The sequence below is a fragment of the Zosterops lateralis genome, assembly GCF_965231275.1.
Source record: "Zosterops lateralis genome assembly, chromosome: 4".
Taxonomy (NCBI): domain Eukaryota; kingdom Metazoa; phylum Chordata; class Aves; order Passeriformes; family Zosteropidae; genus Zosterops; species Zosterops lateralis.
Window position 1 is genome coordinate 65,524,335 of NC_139765.1, and position 19,650 is coordinate 65,543,984.

General features: G+C 37.3%; 1 protein-coding gene across 2 annotated transcripts in view; it reads right to left on the reverse strand.

Annotated features, from left to right (window-relative positions):
• SEMA3A (semaphorin 3A) overlaps window positions 1–8,929 on the reverse strand; it is a 279,577-nt gene extending 270,648 nt beyond the window's left edge. Inside the window, exon 1 of one of the 2 annotated variants that reach the window (XM_083860064.1) lies at window positions 8,787–8,929. The gene's annotated coding sequence lies outside the window, so the exon portion shown is untranslated. Of the gene's footprint in view, window positions 1–8,782 lie in introns of both variants that reach the window. The other variant, XM_083860066.1, reaches the window with a different exon arrangement.
• Between the last annotated feature and the right edge of the window lie 10,721 nt (window positions 8,930–19,650).

Here is a 19,650-nt window from a genome sequence, read left to right on the forward strand (position 1 = left end):
TGGAAAACCCCTATACAGCTGAAAAATTAGGCAAGCACAGTTTGTACTGGATAATTAGTCATGTATTGGCAAGTTCTGATTATCCAGGGTGTCACCAGCTCAGAAGTCATTTGACATTCTGATTTAGCCTGTAAATATCTAGCCACATGCTGAATAAAACAGTCTTTGCTAATGCTGTTTTAGCATAAGATTCTTTATCTTTTTAGAAACTCCTGCCAGTGTTTTGGAATTTCAGCATACAGAACAACTGGAGAAGCAAGTCTTTAACTAAGCCACTTAGAAATTGCTCTGCTCTTACAAAATGGGTTATCCACATGCAGCCATCTATCCTAACACAGTTGCTCACACTTTGTTGAGCTGAGCCAAGAAAAATCTAGGTAAGATCCAGAAGGCAATGGTAACTAAAACAAAGGTTTTTGGATTTCAATTAAAGGTTAACTCAGATTAAAAACAATAAAAAATCACAAAAAAAAAATCACAAAAAAAAAAAAAAAAAAAAAAAAAAAAAAAAAAAAAAAGAAAAAAAAAAAAGACTCATGCAACTTTAGTTAAAAACAAGAAAGTCCATTTCAGAGAATTCCCAAGGAAAATTGTGCTCCATGATAGTGGATGAAATGGCACTTTTGGAGCGAGCAAAGGATCTTTACAAATGGGCCAGGTAATATTATCCAAACAGTTAGATACATTTTGGAACTTAGGAATTACCAGAACACTGAACTGAATTTAATAAAATCCACTCCAATGGACATACACAGAAGATGAGCAAGGAATGCTTTATCCATTTACAAAACAAATGACTGAAGTTTTTTACCATTTCTCCAGATGCATTAGATTAAAAGAAGATCAAGCCAAGGAGAGGGTTTCAGACTGCTAAGAGCAAATACTCCATTAAAAGCAGATTAACAGTGAAAGCACAATTGTTCTACACATTTTTCTTATAGATTTTAGTGTCACCTACTAGGGTGCAAAATATAGATGATGACTGGAAATGCTAGGTCAGGGACTAAAGGTGAATTCAAGGTGAGAAATGTCTTAAGAATAGAAAGAGAGAAAGAAACATTAAGTATATCCAGCCAGAAAATCTATAAGATGAATTGGTATGATGGTGTAGTTTATGCTTTCCCCTCAGGGACAGTGTACTTACTACTAAGTAGAAGATATCAATGCCAGATCTGAAATGAGAAGAGTGCTTTTGCTTTTTTGCTGTGAGCATAATTTAGCAATATCTACAGGGAAATACAAGGATCTAGATTATATTTATTGTAAGACAGGCAAGAAATTGAAAGTGGGAAAACATATTAGTATAGATTGTGACAGCTGGATATGTAGAGAGAGATGATAGGTTTTCTAGCATTTGCACTCTCCAAACACTGTTCTAGATTAATTGGCTTCTATTGCCGAGAGTTTGACATTCATAGATATTTATATTAGTTTTTCCTCAAATACTTAAGGGACAGTCAAGAATTATTAAGATTTCATTTTATTGGCAATCCAAGATCTATTTCCAAAATATTGGAAGGTACTTTGTGTTTCAGGAAGAAATCACAAGAGCAGGAAATGGTACTGACAAAGTATTTTTATGGCAATAATTGAAAAAATCTTTTAGTCTGAGCAGAATTTTTAAAGTTGCTTATCTGCCTCTAGATAAAAGGCATGTTGTGTCTTTAGAAATAGGGAAGGACAAGAATGAGGAATAATACTTAAAAGCAGTAGACAAATAGCTACTTGCACTATTCATGAATGGTCATTTGATTCAGAGGTCAGAGTTTTGATCCCTCCACCAATTGTTATAGATCAAATAACATCAGCACGCTGCAATCACAGAGTAATACAGCAGTAAAAATAAAGTCTACTGGCACTTGACAATAGTTTGGAATAGTAAAAGTGGTACAGTGATATGGCAAGTGAGGTCAATGTCTAGTTAGAAGCTGTAATTGTTTACGAGCCTGTCTGGAAAAGCAGGTTTTGATGTTTATGTTCAAAGTTCTTGGTGAGCAGAGATTTGGCCAGACTGGTGGAAAAAGTAATGCTTTTTAAAAGAAGTTCAGCTTTCAGAATGGTTTCCAGCCCTTATATTTTTGTTCATCAAGGATGAATGGCCACTAGGACTGCAGAGAAGTCCTTGGGGCTTATGATTTAGGCATAACAAAAACAATTGACAGTGTAGCTGCAGATCTAGTACCAGTGATTTAAAGCTTATTTTCATGTGTTCTCAAATATGATTTTTCTGACCGGCCATTCAGTCAGGTTCTTTAGAAACACATAACTATTTCTATTTTTTTTTTTCTGTTTGGTTACAATGTTGTTTGCTTCAAGTCCAAAAAAGACTTTAACAATTATGCTGATTATTTCTGTCACCTGTGGCTCAGTAGATAGGCTTAAGCAGTTCAGTAAATGTATATTTGGATTCCAGACAAAACCTCAGTGGAAACAAAACTAGACATTCAAAAGTCCATGCCATGTTTATGTAGTATTTTTTAATATTTCACATGCAATTACAGTTAGTGTCTGGCTGCCCTCTAACTTACCTGCCTCTGCTTTGTGGTTTCCCTAGTCAATAATTTAAACACGGAAAAAGAAGAAATGTTTTTATCTCTGTCTGTTTTATGGATTTTAGGAGCTGAGTCAAAGTGAATTTACCAATGGGCCAGACAGGGATGTACAAAGATGAAAATAGATTTCAGACCAGTTATTTAATTCAGGAAGCATTTGCAGGTGGTGAATGTTAAATATTTTCATTTATCCTGAGTTTTACTGAGCTAGAGATTACTTTTCCGTCTGTAGTGAAATTAAACCTCAGAAATCATGGCTAGTGTAAACTGAGGTCTTGTTTTTAGACAGAGATGACCCTAAAAAATTAAAATTTATTATCAGGTCCTCTTTTTTTGGCCAAAAAAACAATTTTGGACATTTAGTTATATTGCTTGCAGCAGAATTTGAGTTTGCCATTAAGTTCATGCATGGATCCACATCATTGTTTTTCTGAAATATGAGGACATCCAAGTTCATTCCTCATTCTAATAAATAGGAAATTATTATATTGCCTTATTTTCCCTTAAACTGCATATGACTTGGCCGTGGCTCCCTTTGCAAGAACAAATTGTTTAAATCAAATTATGGTATGTATACCAATAGCAGTGGTAAAGCTACTTCAAAGAATGTGCAGAAAAATATCTGGCCTTCTGCCTTTTCCCTGGAGAAGATGTGGAGCAGCTGTTTGGCCAGGGAGCTGCGGGTGCTCCGCTCAGAGAAACACGCAGGGATTGCTGCAAAGGTGGGAGATGCCAATGCCACAGCTTCTGTAACTCTTATTTTCTTTTTTCTTACTTTGCCATGGCATTTGTCTGCTGCAGGAAGTACAGATAGGTGCTTTTAGTTCTCAAAATAAGCCTCCACTTTGTAGCTTAGGTACAAATATTTCCACAGTCAACATAATCTTATAAGACCTTCACCGAGACTACAGACATGATTGGCTAAGATTCCTCTTATGGTTAATTTTTGAGCTAGTAATAATTAGATTCTGTTTTGGTCAAAAGGAAGAAGTAGAAAGTTGTATGGTATGAGTATTCCTTTGGTAAATACGTTGTTTAAAATAGATCAGATAAATCACTCTCTAGAAGTAATTTTCTTGTCAGTCTACAAAAGTCTTGACACTAGTTAATACACATGTATCCACATTGTAAGCTTTTAATGCTAGGTCAGATGAATCCTAACATTTATGCAGAAAATGCTCACAGTAATTTAGAATAATTTGATGAGAAAGCAAATAAGTTCAATTAAAAATTAGTGGAACTATTCTTTCAAAAGGTTACACAAAATAGCTATATAAAACCTAAGCCTAAATGTTTAGAGAATTCAGATACTACAAGTGCACATTCAAATGACAAACGTTTTTATGGTTCTATGTTTTCTTCATGCAAATGTTGGCATGTTGCTTTAAACCAACATCTAGTATGGGACATTAGCCAGGGGCAGATATTTAACAAGTATATAAAGCTGCCTTATAGACAACCATCCAAGAAATTTTCAGTGGGAAATTTCTCCTTACCCTTAACCAGATAATGGTGTGTTGATGACCTATACAACAAGGGATTTAACAGAGGAGATTCACAACAAATTCTCCTGGAGTTGTGATCTGTTCTGTGCTCAGAGAAGTATAAAGCTTAAAAAAATAACCTACTAGACTACTTGCCTGTGTTTTAGTCTTGCTGTTCTTTTGTTAATTCCTCCATGCAAACAGACATATGAATATCAGGTTTTCTATTGCTGTGCTGGTATGTTAATACCACTATAGGACTTAATTAAATAAATAAAGTATTGGAACAATGATATATTATTAACCATCATTTGCCTTCTTTGGTTGGAAGAAATGCAGAGTTCATAGCCTTTAGCTTGGGTGAGGTGGTAGTATTAGAAATGAGTTAGTGAAAACAGCTTAACTGTCCTCTATATAAAGAGTAAAGTTGGTAAACAGATCCCACTTGGAAAGCAAGCAGACTGCAGAGCTTTGGCAGCCTTGGTTTTGTATTATTTTTGCCTTGTGTTGTTTTTTTAATTAAATGAAGCATGGCAGAGCATTCAGAGCATGACTCAAGCTATTGCTAAAAGTATTAAATTAGATTAGTTTGGCATTTAAGTCCCAGCAATTTTGACTCAGATTCTTGGACTGTAAAGAAGGGAAGCCTTGAGGAATGAGGCTGAGGTCATTCCTTCTGAAAAGTCAAGTCCACATAAGCATCAACACAGAATATTCTTCTTAATGCTATTTCTCTCTGTGTGTCTTGGTTATGCAGTATGTCTTAGCAAGACAGTTTATTAGATGTTTCTGCACATAATTTGGGAGGGGAGAGGAGAGAGGAAATTATAGGACATTATACATGGGGTGTGTGTAGGGCAAAGGCACTATGTAAATCCTTTGCGTTTTTTTCATGGTACCAAGTGTCCTTTTTCAGAATGTTTCCATCCACTGAGCCTATTCCACCACAATATTGAGAGCTCATGTTGCCTCTGCTCCAGCTCTATACACCACAGACTGCTTTCCTACAAGAGGCCTTCCTAAAAGTGGAAATTACCTTCATCTTAGGGCTGGGGGAGATACCTATACTAAAACCTATCTAGAATGATTTAAATTTCACTACAAAAAGCCATAGCTCATAAATTGCAAGATCCTCTTCTGCCTGCGTGGAGACTATGTGTCTTTTTTTATTTTCCTTTTGCTTTTATTGCTGCTGGATGTGAGCTCAAGAACTGTAGTTTTAATATAAGGTGAAGAGGCAGAAACATTTAGAAAAAAACAGAGGATGACATAAGGCTTAAAGGTTAAGTAGGTTCAGCCCCTCTGATTTAAAAAATAAAAAGTCATCTACTTTATACAGGAACATAATGACCTTTCATTTATTTACCACTGTCTGACAGCAAACCCTCTGTGCCTTCAGATGTTTGCAGAGCAGAGAACCCAGCTCTGACCTCACTTCTTACTGAGACTTTCCTGTTATTCTAATGCCAATATTTACCAACCATGACTACTGATGCTTGTAAGGCCATATGCTTTTTCTGCAAGGAAGTCTGTCTCATTTGGGAGGAGAATTACATTTTATTTAAAAATTTCCACTGATCTGAATAAATCATAAATCTAAGTATGGATAACAAACTTTTTTTTTTTTTTTTTTTTTTTTTTTTTAAATTACATTCTATCATTTCCCGTGCTCCTTCCTCTTTAAATTACCTTCTACTAGGAATTTTACAGCCTAGGTTTATGACAAAATTATTTTAATTTATTGTATGCCAGTTGTAAAATATAGGTCATTATCAGACACTAAATAACAGATTTTAAGGTGTCCAGTGATGAGATTTTGCTATACTGGATAAATTTTAAGTATATCCCTTTAAAATACCAAAATCTTAGGCTTGGTCCCACTCTATCAGAGGTGTAAGAAAAGTCACTGCTTCCATAAACAGGAGTAACAGGGAAAAAGAAAAGAGAAAAAGAGATTACATCCCATCTTTGCTCTTTGAAAGTTCACAGACCAAAGTATCTAAGTATTTCCTTAGTGCTCCCACTCAGCAGAACTCAGAGCTGAGTCCTGCACCACAGGTCTGACTCGAAGGATGCAACCTGCAGGGAAGGAGTGTTACATTTCCCCATGACAGCTTCTAAACTTCCTGGCTGTAAAATGCAAAGCCAGAACTGCATACGCACTGAGTTCTGAAGTTCTGGAGCAGATGTTTACTCTTGTAGCAAGTTCTTTCTTAATAGTCTTCCAGTGATGCAAGTAAAACGCTAATGAAACCCAAACTTCCAGAGTTCAGTTTTATCAAAGAAAGGTGATTTATTTATACACTTTTTTTAAAATAAAGATGTTTTTAAAACAACAAAGATTACTAAACCTTGGAAAGACAAAAAGGGAAAAAAACCCAAACATCCCATAAACAACAACAACCAGCTAAACAACCCTACCAAAACCACCAAACCAAAAAGACTCATCGACACCAGTAACCATGGGAAACCCTATTCCACTTAACCACCGACTCTTCAGCCACACCAGCCCATCAGTGTTCATCCTTACTGTGTTGGAAACCAATGTTTTTTATGTTTAATATACTGCTGTTGCTCTTTACACCCGTAAAAAATTATGCAGGAATTAATATGTTCCAAACAACACTAGTAAAAAAGATAATCTCGAAATCAAGATTAGACTATAATCATTTGTTGGGACAGATTAAAATTAAGAAAATAATATGCATCTCAAAAACTCAATTTGTGATAAAAGTAATTTTAAATTAGTCCCTGCAGAGCTGTTCCAAGAGTCCTTTCTTGGTACATGTAGGAGGCAAGTGGTTTATTTTAGGAGAAAACAATTCAAGGATTGCAGCAATTCAATATTTGCTTCCATAAAAAATAATGACAACAAAACCAAAACAAATCTTAAAGACTAAAAGAACAAACAAACCCCCTCCCACCCCTCATACCAATACCACTAACCAATAAAATTGAATCAAACAGTAAGTCTTTGGCACATAATTATTCCTTTATGACTGGTCTTTTAAAATAAATAAATAATTTAATTAATTAAATTATTTGTACAGCAGCAGAATGGCACTACTTGTATGTTGAATATTTACTATTATGATAATCCTGAACTAATGAATCACATATTCCTTACTCATAAAACATAAAATTTTTGCAATTTTCTACTATCTCATAAAATCACTTATTTTTTTTTTTAACAGAAATTTGGCTCTTGGTATTTTTTCCATGAAAAAGAACTGAGAGAAAATAATAATCCTTGTTGCTCTTTTAAAAATGCATGCCAATTTTTAAAAAATTGAAATTACTTGTAATGGTTTCATTAGAGGCAGTTTCCTTCTTTCAACTGCCTACCATTGTGAAAAAAGAAAAAGAAATATTAGACAAAAGTATCAACTCTCAAAATCTGAAAAACAATTTTAATACCTAGAACTGTTCTTATAAAGTTTCAAAAAATTGCGCAAATATGGCTGATGAAGTTATAATCTAACATATGCAATGAAAATTCTTCAGCTGATACTTTTCTAAATATAAAGCTTTTACATCTTAAAAAAAAGCTTTAAAATTCTGTTACCATATGAATTATCAGAAATGACATCTTTATTCTGAGCTAAACATGTAGCTGTGACTCTCTGTTTCCTGCTGAAGGCTGGGATTCAGAGTTTAGGCAGCCACAACTGGTCTATGGATTCCCACAGTGGAGCTGAGCATGAGAAGGTGGAGGCTGGTTTTTTGCCATAATAGTCTCATGGCTACAACTCTATATTCAGCGGGGAATCTTGGATGCAATCCTTCCTTATCCAGCAGTTTGAAGTCTGTTTCTCAGAGAAGAGGTTGCTAAGCTGTGATCTGCTCTGGAGAAGAGCAGAGGAGCCTCAAAGCCTCCTGTGTTGTTTCCTGCTGTGCTGTCGCTCACACACGGTACCAAGGACTAGCAGAACTCTAATGCCAATGACAACCAGAGAATCAGCAGACACAAAGCTCAGCTGTGCACCAGTTTCCCAGTTAAACCAGCACCCCCACCTTGGTATCCTGGCAGGGAGATCATTCAGGTGGATTGTAATTACATCAAACACCTTTTTCCTGCTCCTGGAACATGCTGCAGGGATGGTGACTCTGCTAGTGCTCCAGGGTGAAGCCTCCTTCAGGCTGCAGGGCTCCATGTGATGGGACACCATGAGTTGTTCTGGGTCAGTGCTGCTGAAGGACACGGCCCGGCTCAAACAAGAAATACTGAGACCAAGTTCAGCAGGCACAGTAGGAATCGGACACTGTGTTTTGCACTGGGTCAGTGCTGCTGAAGGACGCAGCCTGGCACAAACAAGAAATACAGAATGCAGCCTGCCTGATCATCTAGCTGCTGCCAACAACCCTCCCTAAGCAGGTAAGCTACTGGTACTGCTGCTTAGGAAATAGTCATCATGAAATTACCCAGAAACTGAGAGTCAAAAGTACTCAGTTAATAAAAGTGTTGTTAAATTAAATCTAACAAACCTTCTTGCTAAGACATACTGCATAACCAAGAGCAGGTAGGTTCAGCACCTCTAGGTATGCTGTTCTCTGGCTGACATGAACTATTTTAAAAAAGTTATGCTGCACTGTGCACAAAACGAAAATAAGACAGTAGCTTGAGAGAAAGGTAATATACAGAAAATCACTCTTAAATGACTTAGCATTATGGCAGGTAGAGCTTCAAACTTTTAAACTAAAGATTACATAAGAAAAAGCAAAAAAAATGAGATTAATAAAAATTACCTACTTTTACTTCCATTATGATAAATCCTCAGCTTGTTCCTGGAGAGATCTCATGTGTCTGAATGCTGTGGGGTAGAAAGTGTCTCCACCTACATAAGGAACTCTGCAATGTGTCTTGTGCAGGGCCGTTCTCAGCACTGACCCATGGTGCAGGTTTGCTCCCTGCATCATCAATCAAGGAGGCAATTTGAACACCGGAGTGGATGGACAGCCTCATTAACTCTCTCTCCACCAGAGCAATTTACTAAATATAGAAGTGTACCACATTTTTTCTTTGGGAATTTTGGTTGTAAACAGAGGAACACAAAAGCCACAAGTAATGGTAAGTGTTTTCATTCTAAATTTGTGCGTGGCTATTTTTAACTGCGGCAGGACTTGTTTTTTGAAAGTGAGGAAGTTGCTATAAAGAGCCACTTTCTCATTCAGGTGGACTAATGTGCAAAATAATTGCATTGACATTATTCTTCATCTACGCTGAGAGTACACTCAAATAAAAGATTTGCATCCAGAACTGAAGTTCACATTGAGGCGAGGAAACTTTCCCTGAGTAACCTGCTGAGCTTCATCTGCTTAACACAACATGGAGGGTGTTCCCATTAGTTAAGCTAGTTGGATAAAGATGTTGTGCTGGTACTGACTGCTTGGGTATCAAGCCTCCAGTCCTACTACAGCAATCTAATAATACCTCAAGCAAGCTGTATTCAGGCAGTGTACCACACAGAAAGAAGTCAAGGAGTCCAAGACTTTTTGAGGTAAAGAACTCTGTGCATTTTAAAAGGAAAAGGACACAAAATGTAAGCCTTTTACCATTTCTAAAGATTTGTTGTGTTGTATGGAGTGGATTTTGCTGTCTTAGGCATCAGTTTTACACCTACCTAATTCCAAAGTTGTGCTGGAGTTCCACTGATGTTGGTGCCAAGAGATTTGGGCCCCACATCTAAAATCCAGTATATTCCTGACACAGAAGTTCTTAACTTCCAAAATGTGACTGTAGCTGTCTGTAAACCAGCTGTCTCTGCTGTGTTGGGCATAACACCATCCCTGCCTGTAGAGCTATAGACACTCAAAGTGATGATCTGATTTCCTTTTGCACTTGAGCAGAGATGGGAGCTGTTAGCCAGTGTGTAAGAGGTAGGTTAGGCTACAGCAATGTTTCTTGGCTCACTAAAGGGAGCTAAATTGTTTTGAAATTGTAAAGCCTAAATACAAGGATTTAGTACAAGTGACACCGTGAACATTTAAGGATTCTGAGCATTATTCTGGATAAACAGAAGTTTATAGCCTGGATGAATAAACCAATCCTTTCTTATAGAAGACGTTGCCTGAAAAAAATACTGAGAAGGAATCCCCACTTTGGGACATATAACTACTGCACAGACACTTTCCCAAGGGGAGGGTACAGACAGATGGATGTAAATCCTCTGGCTTCTTTCCCCACCAGCCTTACTCCAGAGTCCAGAGGAATCTTTGCTTGAAGGCAGATTGAGCAACTGCAGAGCTACACTTTTCCTTGCAAGTAGCTGTGGAGCACAGCTCCTGCTCCAAGCAGAAGGGAAGCACATGGTTCTGCTGAATTCCCAGCTGTCCATCAACTTTTGGTTTAGGCTGGAGAATTTGGCTCTGAGGAAATGGGTTTAAGTTTATCCTATCCGCTGGTGGATAACAACAACCATGCCTCTGTTACCTTGTGTAGTAGAGTAAATAATCACTGCAAAGCTGGCAATTGTAGCTAAGCAAAGGGCAACGTTTTTAGAAAGAAGAAAAAGCTGAATGACTTCCTGGCCCTGAGTTTTGTATATTTCTCTGCATTTATTACTCTGTTGAAACGTTTCCTTAAACCATAATGATGCAACACATAATCTCTTGTTCAGTTGAAACTATAGATGGCAGAGAATACAGGGAACACAGCTCTAATCAAAGAAAATAGGAGTAGACATTGGATCTGATCAGGCAGTCTGGTTATTTTATAGCTATTCTGGCCTTAAGGAAACAGATTTTTTTTCCAAACAGAACCTGTTAGAATACAGACATTTTTTGACATGCTGAAAGTCTGCATGTGTTTGATCCTGACCAACAACAATCTGAATGTATATCAAGAGAAGGAAAGCACACATCTGCAACAACAGGCATGTTTACAATCATTTTAATGACACCATTAGATTCTGTTTGCCAGTGTTCACTTATTTCAGACTTTTATACAAAAAACATATGAGATAAGTTTACCACCTGTGCACAATGGAAACAACCCATTTAAACGAATAATTTTAATGGCAAACATAGCTCAATAGTTTTCTTCTGTTCACCAACATAATTGTGAGGGGACAATTGTGTTTACCCAGAATACACAGAGGTTTTGTATTCCTGCAGAAGGTTTCCTTTCCATTAAGCCTAGGCTAAAGACTACTCCAAACAGTACTTAGCATGCTTGAAAAAATACATAAACATGCTTAAAAATGGGTCACTTTAGGAAGTTTTTCAGGTGACAGGTGAGATTAGCTTTAAATAGGAAATCCAGTCTTAAAATACACCTGAAAACATCTACCTGATATGTTAAGCTCTTCTGGATTTAAATGTTTTAAGAAAGTTAAAGGGCTTGTCTTTGAGGGCTTGATATTGTTCCAACTGATGTCACTGGGAAAATTCATGGTAATTTCTAGAGAGCACAATTTAAATTAAAAGTGAATGGATGGTGAGACAGAAAAAGACAGAGAGAGTGAAGATACAGTCACAGCAGATGTGATAAATTTCCTGATTTTTTTAGTTAAGATCAACACACGCACATGTCCTCCTCACTCAGAGCCTCATTGTGCTGTTACTAAATATACACACAACTCAGGCATCAAATCTACCTTATTGTGCAAGATAATTAAAGGACAAAACAACACAAAAAAAAGGTGTCAGACAAAAAATTGGCTTCAGCTCCATGAAGGTGTTTAATTCTCATTGACTGGAGGGATATTTATAGTCTAATCATTAAGCATGTAATTAGCACTCCTAGAGAGAGCAGAACAGGGGATTACAGGTGATATTGCTGAGATGTTTAGAAAAGCTTGTGTGCTACACAGTCCAGTTTTTATATAAAGAAATATCATGATAATCTACAGCTCAAGTCTGTGCTATTGCTTTGCACAAGGGCTCTAAAGAAAACCTTGGCAACACAAACAGCAGTGGTGAAGGTGTGGACTGCACACAGACCACCTGTCCACATCAACTTGTATCTAATGAAGAGAACTCAGCTGGGATCAGAACTGTACTGACACCCAGTCTCTGATAATCTAGGCATGATTTAACACCACTTTCAAAAGGAACTTCATTTTCTACAAAGATGAGGTTCAAAATGCACGTAAAATAGTGAAAATGCATGTGAATTGATACTTCCACCTAAAAACTGTGGGGTTTAAAACCACAACAGAACAGAGTAGGCAATGAAAATCAGCCAGGACACATTTTTTTGTATTCTTTAGTTTTAATAAATGATGTTCAGTGACAAATTCTGAGGTTTGGGGTTTGGGTTTCCTTTTCATTTCTTTCAAATTTTCTTTTTTTTTTTTTTTTTTTTTTTTTTAATTGCTGGAAAATTATTATATATTTTCAATGTCCATTGAAAAATTCAAAAGGAATAAGCCCCCCTTTACCTTATACACACTATGTTAAAGCCAGGCTAAAAGAAAATAATTCTAGACTTTTCTTTACATGAAACTTTGAATCTCCTTTTCTTACTGCCTCTTGTATTATCTAACACTCCTAGCAGCTAACTCCACTTGTACATCCCAGACATGATACCATCTGAGTTTTTTTCTGAAATAACGTCTACGCTAAATACAAAATGGGATTTCACAGTTTTGTTAAGAATCCTGGTGAAAGCTGATTGTGAATCTTATGGCAGTAAAACAAAACTTTAAAATATACTCAAATACAGATCAAATCTTCCATGTAATCAGCATTTTAAATTAGTGTCACTAAATGCAGCAGATAGCTACTGGTAGTTACATTTACAAACCATTTCTCAAATCATAGCATTATTTAGCTTCTTGGACTATATGGTGTCTCAGAAATGTCAGGGGCACCTTTTCAGAAAAGCACTTAATTGCACAATTACATGTGTTTTAAGTACCACTGAGACATTCAAAAATGAATTAAAACAGGGTTTAAACATGTAATTACATTTAAGCATAGTGTTAAGCACAATATTGAGCTGGGCTCTTTAACATTTCTAGTCTCCAAACAATCAGTAAGCCATTCTAAAGTATTTAAGGATGTTCTTTCATATTTCACAGGTGTGTAGTTAAATAAAACGGACATTTTTTTTTTTTTCTTCAGGCTGTTCTAAGTTATTTTATAAGAAGAATTTTATATGCACTTCACTGAGCAAGTTCAGCAAGCTGAGCTCTGACACATGCAGTGTGTGAGCCAGGTGCTCATGTTTGCCTGCTCACCATGAATGCATGATTTGTTAAGAAGCTGGAGTGCCCATCACCACCTCGCACGCAGTAAATGTTACAATGCAAATAAATTAAAGTTCTGCAGTGGGTTTCTCACGACACCATTTTTTAATTAAACCCAATGGTCTCTCGTCCTGTCACAAGGCAACACTGAGAAGAACCTGACTCTGCGAATAACTGACTGGGGGAGTGAAGAAGACAGGAAAGGTTCCCCTGTTTAACCTTCTCCAGGCTAAACAACTCCAGCTCTCTCAGCATCATCAAAGGACAGCCCAGCCTCTTAATAGTTTTGTAGCCCTTCTCTGGTTTTTCTCCACTTTATGAGTATTTTTCTTGCAGCAGAGAGGCCAGTGCTGGACCCAGCATTCCTGATAGGTCTCACCAGTGTCCAGTAGAGGGGAGCAATCACTTCTCTGGTCCTGTTGGCAATCTTTTGCCTAGAGCATCCCTGGAGGGTTCTGGTCTTTTCTGCCGTAAGTACTAATTGTTGGGTCATGTTTGGTTTTGTGTATGACCAAACCACCAGGTTCTCCTGTGCAGAGCTGCTTTCCACGGAGCTGGTCCCCAGTGTGTAATGGTACATGGGGGTATCCTTCCCATGGACAGGACTTGGTATTTACCTTTGTAAAATTTCAAGAGGTTTCTGTCAGTACGTTGCTCCAGCATGTTGGTGTCCCATTAAATGGCAGCACAGATCTCGTATAAGAGCAGTTCTTCTGGGTTTTAAGTAATCTGCAAACTTGCTGAGGGAGCACTTAGTCTCATCAGTAATCTCCTTAGGGAATAGTAATTAATTTAACACTATTTGCCCTCATATCAATACTCAGGTACAACACTTGTGAAAACACTTTGATGCTGTCGGTTCAACAAATTTCCAGTCCACTCACTTATGCAGAACATACTTGTACAGCTTTTCTGTGAAGATATTAGGGAAGACAGCAAAAAACCCTCTTACCAGAAATGAGAAGCTATTTTCTGCTCTCCCCTTATCCACCATGCCAGTCATTTTGTTGCTGAGGCCACCAATTTGGTTAAGCTTTATTTTCCCTTTCTAATTTAGTCATCACTTTCTTGATCTTCATGCCTGGAAATGATTCCCAGCATTATTTGCTCCATCACCCTCCTAGGGACTGAGGTGAGACTGACCAATCTGTAGTTCCCTGTGTCCTTCTTCTTGTCTTCCTGAGGTCAAAAAAAGATTCTTTCCTATTTCTGGTCCTCAAAAACCTGATCACCACAACATTTCAAATATAATCAAGAGTTGCCTTTTAATGACATTTGCCACCTTTCTTAGCACTATCATAAAAATAATTTGGGTTTTGAAGCTATTAGTCCAGTCTCTATTCTAACCTCTCGCTTAACTAGTTTAATCATCCATCCTAGAAAAAAATCAACACTTTATTGTAGAAACAAACATTTCTAATAAGGTTTTGATTGAATTCATTGATATTGTCAGCAAGAAAAATCATAATACTGTAATAGAAATGTCTTCCTTACTGACTAAAGGAATCATAAATAGAAAGAGAATAAGAGAATCACAGAAAATCCCAGGTTGGAAGGGACCTTGAAAGATCATCTGTACCCACATTTTATTGGAAAGGAATCATACATGAGATCATCTATCATCCTGTTCAGTCATATCATGAAAATCTTCATTGATAAGAGGTATACCAAATACCCAGGCAGGTTGTTCCAGAGATTGTTTGTTTGTACTGAAAAAAATCTTTCTTATATTGAGAGAAAACTTCTTCCAGTGCAGTTGTACCCAAAAGCCTCTTTCCTGCTAAGAGGACATGACAGAGATCATCACTTAGTGGGATTTTTTTTTCCCTCTGTGGATTTATCCCATGTAGAGAACAGTCTGCATCAGATCAGAGGTCAGGAGTCCTAAGCCCAAGGTGTTCTTTTTAAAGAGTATTTAACTCCAGGGAATTGACATGGTTAAGTCAAATGCAATTACAGAGCATAAGCAGAACAAGATTTTAAGGCAGTGTCTGTTCCATACAGGCAGAAAACAGTAAGAAAAAACAGTTTGGGTTTTCTTTCTTTCCCCTCCTCACACTCATTAAATGGGCACGACTTATAAAGAAAACAAAACTATCAAAGAGAAATAAAACCAGAAAAGTGAAATCAAAGTATTATACACACTAAAATTCAATACAACTATTCTATAAATGAACTTGTTCAAGGCTTTGTTTCTGTGTCTCACTGAATTCACTATTTGTGTTTCTTTCAGTTAAAACAACTATTAATTTTCCTACAGGATTTTTATTGTTTATTGCTCTAAGAGAGAAGCATCTTTACCACGAGGGGCCCTGACTCCTCCACATTTCCCAGCTGTTTACTATAAAAAAGATGAAAAGAACCCAGAGTCCTTCCCATTCTGATTCCGTGTGCCCCAGACATCTGCCACCGGAATATACGTTTCTCTGTTGCAAAATGAACCTGATTTCTATCACTGCTGACTACAAGTAGGATTTCAAATATTAAAATCTGCCTGATTGCTTTTCAGTATAGGAGTGCAGCAAAGCTCAGACCCTCAGTTCACAGTGTGCTAGCTTCAAAGTCCTGACAAAAGATTTCTAGTGCAAAAAAAACCCCCTAGTCCATGGTCAGTGTGAACTATTGTTGCAGCAACTTAGTCACAAACAACCACTCACTCCCTGTTGGTGGGAGGGGAGAGAAAACCAGATGGATAAAAGTGAGAAAGCAACCTTTGCATTGAGATAAATACAATTTAATAGTCAAACCAAAAGCTACACATGCAAGCAAAGGACACAAGGAATTTCCTCACCCCTTGGGCAGACAGGAGTTCAACCATCCCTAGGAAAGGAGGGCTCCATCACACATGACAGTGACGTGGGAAGACAAAAGCTATCACTTCCAAATGGCCCCTGCCCTTCCCTTCTTTTTGCTCCTGCTTTTTAAGCTGAGCATTATGGCTCTGGAAAATTCTTTGGGTCAGCTGGGGTCAGCTGTCCCAGCTGTGTCCAGTTTCAGCTTCATGTGCACACCCAACCTACTTGCTGGTGGTGTGGGATGAGAAGAAGAAAAGCTCTTGACTGTGTGCAACCACTGCTCAGCACTAAAAAAATATCCCTGAATTACCAACATATTTTCCAGCACAAATCCAAAACACAGCCCCGTACAAGGTACTCTGAAGAAAATTATCTGTATCCCAGTTAAAACCAACACAATCAGAAAAGTTCTACATCTGGTCTAAGTTTAGACTCAGCAATCCAGATTCAGATGAAGAGTTCTGGCACATCTCTCTGAATACTGAGGAAATCTGGGAGATGGGAGGCTGGATGTGTTCCACACAGTGCTATCCAAATGCCACATACAACTTTCACTGGAAAAATTGCAAACCCATTTTTTCCTAAATAAATTGAGATGTACATTCTTCCCAGCCATGTATTTCTGCAGTGAGAGCAGATAACAGCTGGATTATTCCAGAAAACACTTTGGTAATGTATTCTGATTTTTATTAAAGGAAAGGATATCAAGGGCAGGTTAGTGGGAGACAAAATGGCATCACCTGACTTACCACAGAAGATGAAAACTAATATATAGGGAGAAAGAATCCTATTAAAACTATAGTCTAACCAGGTTGTCAGCTCTTTATGTTACACAACTGTGTTTTCTTGTGTCCCTTTATTATATGTTAACTTCTTTCAAACTTTCCATATTCCACAAAACGTCTGCACCATTTCACCCTGAGGTTTTTTTCCTCCTTCTTTAAAGAGCCATAATGGTCTTTTTCTTTTTTAACTATGCCTGGCATATGTTGAAAGGTATCTTCTAAGATTTCATTTATGATAGCTCAAAAATGTATGTCTTGCTAAGACTACAAAGCAAGCTAATGGTTTTAAAAGCACGGCGATGAAAAGCCTGGCAGGGGAGTCCGTGCTAACTACATACACGGATCATGGAAGAGGGTACAAGAGGTCATATTTTCCCTCCTTCTCTTTCTTTTTTCTTCCCTTTTTTTTCCCCCCAGATCTAGGCTCAGTTTAGGTCGCATTGGTTACAGCCAATTGCACAGTGGCATTCTTTGCCATTCATCCTCGCCCAAATCCTTAATTACAGTCTGTACAATCAGAGCTGGAGCAAGAAGTCACAGCCCTGTATTGTTCCGTGGCAAGTGCTAAGCAAAAAGACAGGAATCTGTCACTGATACTGGTCACAGTTTGCAAACACTGGCTGAACCACCTGAGAGGTCACATTTTTACATTCTGAGACAATTTATTAGTAACGGTTCTTGTCACTTCGAAGTCCCCCTAAAACTCCTTCCTTTACATCAGCAATCTGAAGACAGCTTTTGCTCTGCAGTAGTTTAAGCGAGAGGTGAACAAAATAGATGATCTACCCATTTGAGCCAATGTAGAAGTGAGCAGAGTATCCTAATCCCACCCTTAGATGTTGTCTGTATAAAGGCTTCAAAACTTATTGTCAGACTCCTTGAAATGGAAAAAAAAAATCCTATCTGATTCTTTCTTGTCATTCTGAACCAAATGTTCCTGATGAAAACTTGACTGATGTTAATATAAATATTTTTTCTAATTCCCCATTAGAACTCCAGAGTCAAACCAGAAATAATACATATTTTTCTTATATGATTTGTGTGCTAAACATTACCTGTTTGCAACATGCTGTACAAAACACAGAGAAATGTAAAATTGCCAGTCCTGAATCAAAGACCTACCTCAACTTTTAATTTTATTTTAAAAAGACAAATAAAAGAATGACAAATCAGTCCAAAAATGACACTTTGTAAAAATTCAGTTTGCATTGTGACACAAATCCTTCAAAATATCAGGGAAATTTGAACTTATTGATACTTCTTGAACTTCTTGAAGTAAGCTCAGGGGGAAAAAGACTCTGAAGTAAATATAAATACTCCTGGTGTTTTAAAGATGTTTGAGATCTAGACATGTATATATAAGCTGTTATTGAGTGTGTGCCAAGATGTTCCCTCTGATCTGCAACATTTGCTCAGTAAAAGTAGCTTTATTAAGGTGAACAGGTCTGCTGAAAACAATATTCCAAACCTGTGATGCCTGGTCTGCTTGAGCCCTCTCAAGTCAAGGAGTATTTGTGTTTGTCCAGCTAAAGGTTACTCAGTTCATGCTATTATTTCCCAGAGGAGCCTTCCAGTCCTGCAGAAGGTGTCAAAATATGCTTTGGTCAACATATTTCTAAACTGTTAGGAAGAATTTAAGGAAATAAAATTCACCCTCTTTACAGAGCACAGCAAAAATAAGGCAAAGACATTTGTCTCATACGACTGTGGCCAATTTCTTTCTTAGAAATATTACTGCTTTAGCCATTTACCTGGTTTTTATATCAGGCCTTCTCTTTTTTTTTATTTTATTCTTTTTTTCTTTTTGCGTTCTCCTGGCTGCTATGCAGGAATTTATCATTTTATAACATTTTATGACAAGACAGCAATCCAAGACAGTAACAGGCAGTTTAACACTGGCCTCGCTCACAGCCGGGCTGTTTGACCTTGTTGTGTGGGTGATTTGAAAGCTGTGAATAAGAAAACTCCAGGTAAGGACAGGGACATACAAACTGTCCAGCAGTGAAACACCACTTCTGAGAGGTGATAGAATTTCAAAGTGCATTTTAAAAGAATATCTCTTTAGCAGCTTTGGCTCTGTGGTCAATTTCTCACGTGGATGGAAAATCAGCTTTTAGATGAAAAGAGAAAAGGAAAGAAGGACAAACAAATGATGTTTCATTTCTTCAAATGACTCCATCTTTCAAAATTGAAAAAAAATCCTTTTACATTTAAAACATAATTTACTTACTTTTTTATGTACCTTTTAATAAAATGTAAAATGGAAATATCCTAAAACAATCAGGTCTTTTACTAGTGTAACTCACTATTAGAGCCAGTAGGGCAGGCAGTGTACACAGCCAAGTTTCTGGTTTAGAAACAATATAAAAAATAAAAATAAATAAAATTATACACTGATGAAAGACTAGAATTTACATGTCTGGGGAAAGACAAACTTGTGTTTTCTTCTATATTCTCCATAGACTGTTCATCTCATATTGTCTGAATTGACAATGAAAATAAACTATGGTGTTCCCCTCAGACTAAGCCTAAACCCCTGCTATGAAAAAGAATGACCCAATCCTGATGAAATAATGTACCACAATAACAGAACATTCTAAGTTGGAAGGGATCCACAAAGATCATTGAGCCCAGCTTAGGTAAATGGCCACCCACAACCTTGGCATTATTAACTCCATGCTCAAACCAACTGAGCTCATGGTGTTTATACACCTTGTAATTTCACATTGATTTCAGCCCTGGAATTCTCAATGAAATTGCTCTGATATGTAAATTCATAACTGCTATATGAAGCTTACTTTTTGCTTCTTTCCTGTATGGATGCATTTATGGCTGTATAGTTG